At 35.4% G+C, this 12,478-nt stretch overlaps 1 long non-coding RNA gene across 1 annotated transcript in view; it reads left to right on the forward strand.

Moving 5' to 3' along the window:
• The first annotated feature begins 461 nt into the window (after positions 1-461).
• Positions 462-12,478, forward strand: part of LOC122685559 — a 45,363-nt gene continuing 33,346 nt past the window's right edge. Inside the window, exons 1-3 of the long non-coding RNA XR_006338444.1 lie at positions 462-544; positions 6,679-6,767; positions 7,822-7,870. This is a non-coding gene — a long non-coding RNA (uncharacterized LOC122685559). The remainder of the gene's footprint in view (positions 545-6,678; positions 6,768-7,821; positions 7,871-12,478) is intronic.

A 12,478-nucleotide genomic window follows, 5' to 3' on the forward strand; every position in this document is an offset into this window, starting at 1 on the left:
AGCTCTCTACTGCCTAGTTCACTGCACTCTATAATTAGAGCTTCTCATTATTAGAGCAATAACTCAGCATTCAAATAAACAACTCAGGATTTTGACATTTGTGGAAAATAGTACTGAAAAATCATTACAAGAAAATGAATATTAAATACCTATAAGTGAAATATGATCAATTTAGTCACCTACTGAAGAAAATGAATAATCGCATTTGTAAAAGTAAATTATGAAGGTGGAAAAACAGCTAGTTAAAATACAGATAAATCACTTTTTATCCCATTGTTCCAGCATTCAGCTTCAGGACTTGATCATTTCAGAAAAGTTTCCCAAGAAGAAGTTCTTGCCAAGGGAGGGCTAACATGTTAAAGCAGATAGTGTTTTGGATTACTCTACATATCTCTACTATAAATAGGATATTTTCAAAATGCTATTTTGAGCTGTTCAAGTGAGCTAGTGATCAGATGTGACAGACTTCCTGATAATGAAGGTCTGACATATGAAGAGGGGAAAAGGATCATTTTAGATGGACAAACCTTGATGAATTCAGACGGTAACCTGTAATCTTTCATTTAAACTAGCCACTTAGCTGGTAAAGGTAATGATTTGTCATGCGCCTTATTCATTTACTGCTGATCGACAGGACTCACGTATTTGAAATCCCTAGCATTCAGAAACCTTAAGTGGAGGATTCATGCACGTGCACATGTTCTGCTTTAAGCTACTGATTTGCAAAACAATGAGGCTGGTAACGATGTGAAAGATTTAACTGGCTCTCCTTGTGTCTCCTCTATCTGAACTGATTGTTATTTGTAAAGAGAAACCTTCCGAAGCCTGTGGTTCCCACAGGATGTTGAGCAGCCAGGCACCAGGTTGAGGATGACATCCTGTGTCAGGGATCAGAAATCAGCCAGTTAATAGCTTTGCACTTAGAATTGTCTAATATTTTTTCTCGTTAAAGGCCAATTTTCTAACATATAAAGTCATTTTCACATCCCTGATATGTTGTAGACTGGAAGGGTCTTTGAAAATAGCACTAGTTTAAGTGATTTCTTTCTAAAGCACAACAACTTGCTAAATGTTTTATGCATCAAATAATTTTATAATTTAGATTTATGTAATCCAGACCCAAGAAACACAAAACAATTCTTGCAGACTTTATATTAGAGATTTGAATTTTGCTCTTTTACAAATGATCTGTTGTAACAAGACTTTGCTTTAATAATATAAGGGTGAACTATTTTTTTTTTCCTCCCATTGTCAAAGGCTAAATTTGTGCCATTTCCACTGAACAAAGTTATTTCAAGAAAGAGTTAATGTAGTCATCATTTTTTTCTTGCTTACATATGAAAATATTTTAATATCTTAGTAAGACATGAAAAATTATTATAACCTGTAAGTTTTGAAAATTCAAATTATTTTACTTAGGTAAAGAATTATATAAATTTATGGCAAAATTGAAAACCTTCAAGAGAGGGTGGATTTAAAATTGGCAAAGTCACAGTTTAGAAAATATTACTTTAACTGTAACCCTACACAAACACACACACACACACACACACACACGCACAAGGAAACACCGTCTTCCTTTAAAAAAGATTTAGCCGGAACTTATTTGAGTGACTATATACTTTGAAAAAAGAAAATGGAAGGAAGGGAAGACATTGAGGAGGAGGGAAGGGCAGGGGGAGAGAAAAAGAAAGATGAAAATAATGACATTTTCCTTACTCCAGAATTCAACGTAGCATTTCTTCACCTAGTCAGAGATGGGTCTTTAAACATTGTCTTTTTTTAAAAAGATGAGTAAATCATTCCAATCATTAGTGCTTTATCATACCCAGTACTAATCACAAAAAAATTTACATCTGCCACTTATTTCCTTCTTCTACTCCTCATTTCCTCTCCCCTCTCCTCCTACACAGCTTCTGTCGTCCTGTTTCAGTTTTATAATCTGTCCATTGTGAATTAAGAACATTTTGTTGGCAGTTCTTACCTAAGGAGTGCACGATACATTGGCCTCTGTGACACTGAGTCAGACCCTGCTTGGATTCCTACAACTGCCAGCAAATACCATTGCTCCTGGGGCAAGCAGGAGTGCACAACCAGAAGCACAGTGGGTACTGCATCTGTTGGAAGGGAACAGACTTAAAAAGCACCGATGACTCAGTGACAGTTCTATTGATCTGTTTTGGGTTTGATTTTTTTTTTCTTTTGGTTAGGAAACAATGCAAAATAAATGCCTCAGCACCAAGGGCCTCTTGGCAAGGAGATTTACACATTACTATTATTTTTAGCCTGTTTTGTGAAATGTGATGTTGCAATTACTAATAATCTTACAGAATTTATTTATAGTTTGTTAACTGAAAGTCCAGTAGCTGCCACCGGATTAAATGTGGAAGACAGGCCTTGCAATTATTTTCCAATTTAGTTTGTAGTTGGTTTCTCAAGTGATTTGAGCAAAGTTTTGTTTTTTTCTTCCCCCCTCAAATATATTCATTTCAACAAAGCATGTTTTGTTCTCTAGCCCATTTTATCCAGGTAAATACCTGTAATTATGCCAAGGAAATGCCTAAAAGCAGTAGCAATATTTTTTATCTTATGGTGATCAGAATATTAAATTGTGTTGAATCTCAATTTAAAAAACATAAATTCACAAGATTACAGATATCTGCTTTGATCTGAAATGTTTCTTTCTGTTGTGTAATTAATAGAAAAGTCAGGAGACATATCATTTTTCTGCTTTCAGGGATTTTTTTGTTTCTTTGCTTTCTTTCCTGTTTTCTTGCCTTAAGGAAATATCTGAACATAACCAAGAAAAAAAAAAAAACACCACAGTAGATTCCCCAACAACCTTAGCATGCCCAAGAAAGCAATTTTTAGCCAATTAGCAAAACTGACTCACTCATTTCATCAATAAGAAAAACTCTCTTTTAAGGAATCTCATTTCTTAAAAAAGTAAGCTTTTTCTTAATTTGGATAAAATGTATAGGGTCATTAAAATATCACTGTCTTCTGTGATGTTTTAATGATCCTTGCTCCTGCCTCTCCTGTGGTTCTCAGCATTGGCTTGACCAATTGAGTAGGTGACCGACCAACTATAAAATCACTAAGGGACACTTTGCCAAGATTACTGCCTAATGTTTCCCATAGCATTAGCAAATTTTTTTTTTCTGTCATTTTAGAGACATAAAGATATCTGGAAAGAATGTACATTTTTGGAAATACTCCACTCAATGTATGTCTCCTAAAAGGATATTAAAATTGTTTCAAAATTCCACTATGGTGAATTTATATTCACACTGTCAACAAATATTTACTGAACAACTGATAAATATATATGGCTGCATCACACTACCAGGTATAAAAAGGTTCAAATTCATTTACCCTTAAACACCATTCAGTACAGTTAGAGATCCATCAAATACACAACCTGAAGGAAGAACTCACATGCCTGGAGCCCGTTAATCATGTTAGTATGCTAGGTACTCTAAATATATTATCTATGCACCAATCCTGTAAATTAGCACTTAGTGGCCCCATTTTAAAGATGAAGAGCTGAGATTCAGGAAGCCAAATTTGGTTACTTTGAACTGGAGGAGATAAAGGTTGGGGTTGATTAACAGAGTAACTTCTGTGTTACTGATGCAGACATCAGATTCTCCCATGATCAAAGGTCCTTGAGAAGAAAGAAATCATGTCTGGCCTGAGAGATCATGGATGGCTTTAACAGCACCTTCATAGATAAATAATACTGATTTATCTAAATTATTTATAGTGGATAAGTAATCAGAGTGGAGGTAAATGAGCAGCCCTATTGAAAAAAGAAAGAGCAATTTGTATTTACAGACAAGTGCTTCTTAACTGGAGCCAACAGATAGATGATAGGTAGACAGATAGATGGATCAATAGATAGTTAAGTGAGACATGATAAAATGCAGATTCAATTCAAAACAAGGAATAATTGAATACCATAAAAAGTCATATGTACCATTTATGAAAAAATCAGAAAAATCAAAACCTAGAAATTTTTATAGTTTTAATATCTAGACTATATAATGATTCATTTCCATAATTTGTTTTTTTCTTCAATAAATATAGTAAGAGCACTTTTCCAAATTTAATAAACTAGTTACACATTTTATGGATGAGTTTATTTAACCTGTTGGAAGCTATTCAGTTTGTTCCATTTTTGTCTTTAATCATTAAAAACAATACTAAAATGAGTATCTGTAATCATACACTCTTTTATATGTCCAATCATCTCCTTAAGATAAATTTATAAATTTGGATTGCCAGGCAAATACTGACATTCAAATGAAAGGGATTAGATATGCTTTATCAAATTATTTAATAGAAAAATTTTACTAATTTATTTTCTTATTTTACCAAATTAATCTTCCCTGAATATCACTTTAAATACATTATTTACATGATTTTTTTAAAAAATGCTCTCCTATTTTCCTTGCTAAAGATGACTTCTTTACTCTCAACTTCACATGTCAATACAGCACCCTCCTCTTTTGTCTATTTTTTCAAATTTATTTCATTCACATCCTAGATATAATTTCTCATAAAATCCAGAAAACAATCCCTGAACTATCTCACTACTTGTTATTTAATCACTCCTTCATTTATTCAACAAAATTTTTAAGATCTTAGTATGTGTTGAAATTACATGTATTCACTGGGAATAACATTTCAACTACTCTGATTCTCCTTATCAGTAATAAAAGGATGACTTTTCAGTAGTCATAAATGCATGTGAGAGTTGGACCATAAAGAAGGCTGAGCACTGAAGAATTGATGCTTTTGAACTGTGGTGTTGGAGAAGACTCTTGAGAGCCCCTTGGACTGCTAGGAGATCAAACCAGTCAGTCCTAAAGGAGTGAAGTGAAAGTCGCTCAGTCATGTCCAACTCTTTGTGATCCCATGGACTATACAGTCCATGGAATTCTCCAGGCCAGAATACTAGAGTGGGCAGCCTTTCCCTTCTCCAGGGGATCTTCCCAACCGAGGGATGGAACCCAGATCTCCCTCATGGCAGGCAGATTCCTTACCAGCTGAGCCGCAAGGGAAGCCCTAAAGAAAATCAATCCTGAATCATCACTGGAAGGACTGATGCTTAAGCTGAAGCCCCAATACTTTGGCCAATTGATACAAAGAGCTGACTCATTGGAAAAGAACCTGATGCTGGGAAAGATTGAAGGCAGGAGGAGAAAGGGATGACAGAGGACAAAAAGGTTGGATGGCATCACCAACTCAATGGACATGAGTTTGAGCAAATTCCAGGAAATGGTGAAGGACAGAAAAGTCTGGCATGCTGCAGTCCATAAGATTGCAAAGAGTTGGACACAACTGAGCAACTGAACAACAAACATCCAAAGGAATTTGTAAAGACCCAAAGTTCTAATGTCTTTCATAACCTTTATTTCTTTTACCTCTTACACTTTATGTGCATATTTGACAAATTTGAATTCACATTACAAAAATGTTCATGTGTTTGGGATTTTTTCATTTAATATTTCCATTTGACACTTGTAATTTTCTTTTATCCATGTTGTAATTTATCTTTTACTACATGTTTAGTCTTTACTTTCTGGTTTGAAACTCTTGATGTTGAATAGAATGAAATAGATGTGAATGAAATCGGAAAATAGGTGTGAAGTAAATAGATGTGTAAAGTCTTTGTTCTTTTTCCTCTCTCTTTCAAACTGAAACATAAATCTGAATATGTGGATAGAAGTCATACTATGCATAACCTAGTAATCTTGGGGATAAAATGAAGCCCTATTTGAAGAACAGAAAATTGTGTACTTTCAGAGATAGAATGATCCAGGAATAAGAAATGATATACGTATTTCTTTGGAGTGTTTTGCTAGGCTTGTATGATAAGAGTGATTCACTTATGGTATATTTTAGAAAAGCAATATTTGCATTCTAAATAGCTGACTCTGTTATTTGCATTTCCAAGAGCAATGTGGAAGGGTTGCCCCCTGACTGATAATGCTACCTGCTAGAGATCCCATGAGAAATTAAACGGCTATGAACCTAGGTTAGGATGGAACAGAAGATAAGAGTCTCAAAGGTAGCGGCAATGTAAAGACATTCAGTTGGTGAAAATTATTCTAGAAATAATTGTTAATGATTCATGGGATGCATCTTCACACAGTATCAAACAGTCACAGAGGTGTTTTCACATCTTTGAGGGATAAACCAAATCAGTGTGTCACTGAATTCCCACAACATTATTTGTCCAGTTTAGAACCATGATTTTCCCAGCCTCTGCCACTACCAGGCTCACTTTCAGTCTGAAGAGTTCTTTGGCAGGTGGCCCTGCTCTTGACCCAAGGGATCTTGAAAAGCTGCACTGCTCCTTTGGAACTTAGTCTGGGTTTAAACTTAGTCTGGAAGTGAAAGAGTCCCTATAGTATATCATAAACAAAGTACATTTTATATGACAGCCCTGTACTTACATGAGAACCTGTAGAAGTCCATCCTGGGGTCACTAAGAACAGCATTTGATGAGAAGGTACAGTTCACAGTTAGCACTGCATAACTAGCTCCTCACTTGTGAGGACGTGGGTAATTCCTGATAAGTGTCCAATTGTCATCTTGAAATAGGGGACATTTGGAGCAGTACAGGCTCCTATAGTAAATGATTAATGTGTATTTTTCTGATCTTGACAGATTCCAAAAGAAGAGCAGATTGCTACCCATAAAACTAAACAGCATCAATGTGGAATTACTGGAAGAATCCAAAAGTCTTTGCAGAAATGGTATGCTTACTCCAATGTTTCTCAAAAACCAGCTATTTTAAAGGGACTGGGGTCAATATAAATGAAATAAATGGAGGCTAAGATAAAATATGTCAGAAAATTCGCAGAAAGGTTATTTTAAGGTGGCATGTTAAAAACAATAATGGGCCATTATGCTGTCTTGTTAAAGGCATTAAAGTCACAGGCACAATGTATGAGTCACATGGGCAAGATTTTCCACTTTATATATAAAATCTTCAATATTGAATTTCTGGTAAAAGTAAGATGTTAGAATTTCTGTGTATATTATTATAAATATTTAAGTTCAGTTGTAGGCAGGGGAATAAGCAAAGTATTAATGACTCTAGAAATTTGCTATCAAAATGCTGCACACTATAAATAATATTACAATAACAGACTTTAATACAGTTTTTCTTTATAACTGTATTTAAAAATGATCTTTTGGCTGATCATTTTACATGCAAGCATGCTGCCTTTTACAAGCATGCATCTCCTTGTCAGAGACTTTAGCAATTATTTTTAAACCAGAATGTGAGCACCTCTGATGACAAGGTAAGGTACTAGACAATTTAATAAAGTGTAAGAAACGATTGCCTCACCTTCTAACTTAGAGACTGGGGCTTGATGTGTCGGGAGTATGTCCCCGGAGCTCAGCACCTCTGGTATGTGCACCACTGAAATCTCCAGGACCCACACCAAAATCTAAAACATAGAAGATACACAATAAATATTTGTTAAAAGAAAAAAAAATATTAATGAATTCTTATTGTTTTGATAATTACTTGGATAATAAATTCTTACATTCCTTTTCTGACTACTATCCATGATTTTGGAGACTATAACTTTTTAACTCATTTGTCTTATTTAATTTTGCAGCAACTAACACTGGAGAAATATTTCTCCTATTAACTCTTTTAGGGATGTTGATGCTTAAATTTAAATTTTATGAGACATGGAGCTCTTTGTGGTGAAGTTATTTGGCTAGAAAACATGCCTTTGCTTTTTTGAATTTATTTATTTATTTGCTTTTCTGTTTGTTTACTTTTATTTTTAGGCTATTTAGTGGCATAACATCAACAGTAAGAAAAACACTGGATACACAGGTACAGATAAAGATATTTAGCTCCCGTTTATGTACAATGATGATGCCTAAAGTACCTACTTCTTCCTAGTAGAATCTCTGGACCTTCAAATGTTTTTGGCTATTGTAATTAAATATCTCATATCAGATACACTATATGGGATTTTTTTAAATTGAAGTATAGTTGATTTACAAAGTTGCATTAGGGGAATTCTTTTTTTTTTTTTCTTTTTTCCTTACTTACAATATATTAATAGATATGGTGTTAGACGTTGCTATTTAATTGCTTTCTGAATGTCTTGCATTGTCATTTTTAATCTTTAAAAATTGAGAGAAGAAAAAATTCTTTATTTTTCCGTGCAGCAATGTTCAGGACTTTAAAAAGGAGCTGATTCCTGAGCCCTGAGCTGGGACACCGCCGAGTCCCAGCCGGCAGGCTGTACTGGGTGTTTTTCGGAGTCGCTTAATGCAAACCCTTGTCTTTAAAGGGGTGGGGGGAGGGGCGTTTAGAGAGTGAAAGGGAAGTAACAAGAGTATGGCAGAAGACTCCAGATGCTAGCTAGCCCTTACAGATGCTTTGATGACAGGAAACTCGTATAAATAAATGATGACGGTACACGGAACTAGATGTGGAAAGGAGAAAAAGATACTGGATCACAAAATATATATCTGCACTCAGAAAATCAAGGGTGAGATTACTGAAAACAATTGTTGGGATTTTTTTTTATTTAATCCCATTGACTGGATCACTGAACAGGACATTTTTCACTTCCAGTTTTCATGTTTTGGCTGACCTAGGAAATCTCATGGTTTTGCTTTGCGACACATGCTTTTAGGAAAACCTGTTATTTCTGCCACTCTGCACTGCCCTGTCTCCACTGAACCACTGGGCTTTGGCAGAATTTGGAGTTTCAGTGCAGGAAGCAAAGGCAGGGAAATGATACGATGTGATACAGCTGAAGTCCCCACGATGACAGTCCACGCCTGTGTTGGTGGCTGGAAGGGAGAGGGGCTGCCACCCAGTGTTTTCACAGTGACTGTTTCAGGCGGTTTATAATCTGACAATGAAAGCAGGAGGAGAAAAGAAGCAAGAAAAGGAAAGATTCCCTTTCCTTGAGGGGAAAAAATAATTCAAAAGTATCTGAGAAAACTTAGCTATGGTAATTCCTTATTCCAAACATATACAAGTCACAGGACACCTTATTCTTTAGTTTCTAGGCACATTTCTGAGTTTAGCACAATAGGGAGAAGAAAATTGGAGGTTAGTGAATCCAGTGGGGCAAGAGGTGAAGAGGACTAAATTTCAGTCAAGACAACAAGCAAAGTACAAAGAATACAGTTTCTCTTTCATGTGCTTTGATCGTCTTTCCTGTTTTACCCTTAATGAATACTTTCTCAAAACTAAAAATAAAACACTGCATTCTATTAAGTTAGGCTTTTCCTCCTAGGGAATTCTAAGTGGGTAAGTGTGTGTTTCTCATCTATGAATATAACTATATATTCATATTTTCATAGGTATAGTTTATACACATATGCATGCATATGTATATTTTTCTGTTGCTGGAAATCAGGCAATGGACAGGAAAAAGAAGAAAAAGTAGTCCATGCTAAAGACCCAAAAGAAAATGTTAGTTTCTTTAAACTGTTCTTATAACTTTAGTGACTGACACTGGTCAAACTCAGTCTGTATATCAGATTTGCAGTGGTGGCATAAAGCCACACGCACGCCACAAGAAGCAGGGGTGAGAGTAAGGCGGGGAAGTGTTTGTAGCCCCCCACTTGGTGTTATACAAAGAAAGCCTCCTCCTTACCTCCACACTGTGGCCCCTGGAAGGTAACAGCTGAGAAAGACACTTATTAAGTACATTTCATGTCAACATTTTAGGTGCATCATGTGTGCATGCTCAGGGTGAAACGGTTTTTCATTCTAAATAAAATGCCTACAAGGTCTCACATTATTCTATTTAGAAAATAATGAAATAAGAGATGCTATCCTGGAAGCTTTAATTTGATTTTGTTAGCTTGCTTATGTCTTACACAAAGGCCACATGGGTATGTCCTCAGAATGCAAGAACACACACTACCACTCCGTGATACTAGTTACAGCTTGCTTACTTGCGGATGGGACCTTTGCCATGACGCAAAGATGCTAATATATACATGGTCAGCAACTGTACTCATTACAAACACGTTCTTGCCAACTAAATGATTTAAATAATCATATTAATAAATACATGATAGTCATACATACAAGTCACCTTTTCTCCCCCACTGATGGCTTTGATTACTTTGACAGACTAAGATATGCTAATGATACAAATTAGGAGCAAGAAGAATTAAAAGGGTGTTTAACTCTGATTCCAGGCTGTCAATTTCCTATAATGCTACCAACTTACAGATAGATGATTAAAATTGTTTCGTTTAGGAATTTTGAATATTTTAAAAATTGAATGGGTTTCTGGGGGAGGAAAAAAGAAAGAAAAATCTGTGCTTAGCTAATTAGACGTCCCTATTTGATTTAACAATAGAACAGGATTATTCTTTGAGCATTGAGATCATCTTGCATTATGATAAGAGCCTACTTTTTTCTATTACAAAATGAATTTGCAAATTTGGCCCAGTGTGTTTGTCTGATTCTTTATATTTATATTATTCATTTATTTTCTTAATTATAAGTTTATAAAGAGAATGGTCATTTACTCCTTAACTTGTTTCTAAAGCAGTTATTTCCAAAACATGATGCTAGATAGAGTAGGTAAGTCCCAGATACATGAAATATGGTTCCTTTCTCTAGTGGCTAAGAATCTAATAGAAAAATGGTAGATGTACACCAGCATATTGCAGAATGTTGTGAGAGATGTAATAGTAAGCACAGTTACTTTGATTGCATGGGGGTGAGCTTGGATTTTTTTTTTTCAGACATCTTAGAAGTTTTAAACCCTGATTTGGTAACTATATAACTATTGAGAAATTTACTTAATCTCTTTGGATTTCAATTGTGTAATGTGCATGATGAGGAGAATAATAACACCAATCTATCAGACACACGGAAATATTAGTTGAGCTAATACATGTGATCTACTTAGACACTGGTGCATAGTGAGTGCTTTCATGATATCCAATGCTTACCCCAAAGATCAAATATAACCCTATGGTCTTATCAGTTTGCTTAATTGTACTATCCACTAGACTATGAACCATTTGAGGTCAGAAATTATATCTCATTCCTTGTTGTATCCCCACTGATTCAACAGAAATTGAATAAATGGTGAAGGGATGAATGAATGCTTGATAATCCATTGATTCCATAATATTTAGTTGTTCAGAGGCTTTAGTAAAATCTTCATCCTCCTATCTATGGGACAGTCAACATTTTTGTTTGATTTAATATTAAAAAGCATGAAGTGGAGCACAGAAGTAAGCAGAACCCTCACCTAGACTGTCATATAACCAGAACCAGTTCCGGGGGCCAATGGAGTGACACACCATGCTTACATTCTAATATATTATAATAAAAGTCTAGTTTGAAAAATCCTAAAAGGAAATCAGTAATAACAGTCTCCAATTTAAAAAAAAAAAAACAATCTGAGGATGCCCAAGTAAATTGGCACTCTTCAGTGAATGGAACTGAATGAAGATGGGCCAATGAAGAGAGCCCCATGCAGGAAGTCAGAGCCTTCACCTTAAGTCCCCTCTGGTAGTTCCATGACTTTGGACAAGTCACTTTACCTCTCTAAGTTTCACTTTTGTCATTTGTAGATAAAAGATGGAGGACTTAATGGTCTTTGATTTCTTCTAAGTGTAAAATTCTGAGTCATTTCATTTTGTTTTCTTGTTTATCTTAACTTTATAGGAATGTGTTTGCTTGTGTCCTTTTAGCACAGATAAAGGATTGTTAAAGTAGGTGGGGAGGACGTGAAAACTGAACGAGCTGATTGCATTTGCAGTCCAAATGTAATTTTTGTTTTCTGTGTGATTTTTTAAAATTAATTGTGGGTCTAGTTCAGTAAGGAATTTTTTTTTTAATTAGATATTTTGAACCACCATATTGTTCTGGAAAATATAATAGAGCTAGAACTAAAATTTTGTTCTTTAGCTGGACAAGCATTTTTTTCTTTTTTTATACAAAGCATTGCACTCTGATTCAATCAGTTATCAATCATTTTTAAGCTTTCAAATAATATGAAGTAACAATTGCTTCTATTTACTTCAGTTGATAGATTACCAGGCACATTTACATGTGTAATCTCATTGTTTGGCTCAACTATACACAAACAGCTATGTGTTTAGTATCCTCCTTGAACCTTCAGATCTACTCTTCTGCCGCAGTAGATTGGCCTCTATGGACCATATAGATAACCTGTTTGCCCTGGCAAAGTTCGGTAGAAGAAAGAAAGAAGAGCGGTCATATGTCTTATTTCCCTTTTATGACATTCCTTTAGGTGGCCAGGGTCTCCTATACAGACTTGTTTTCCTTCCAAATTCTACATTTTGTTGTCTTTCCGTTGCTAAGTCCTGCCTGACTGTTGGAGAAGCAAATGGCAACCTGCTCCAGTGCTCTTGCCTGGAAAATTCCATGGACAGAGGAGCCTGGTAGGCTGCAGTCCATGGGGTCACAAAGAGTAGGGCA

This window comes from Cervus elaphus, chromosome 28 (genome assembly GCF_910594005.1).
Source record: "Cervus elaphus chromosome 28, mCerEla1.1, whole genome shotgun sequence".
Taxonomy (NCBI): Eukaryota; Metazoa; Chordata; class Mammalia; order Artiodactyla; family Cervidae; genus Cervus; species Cervus elaphus.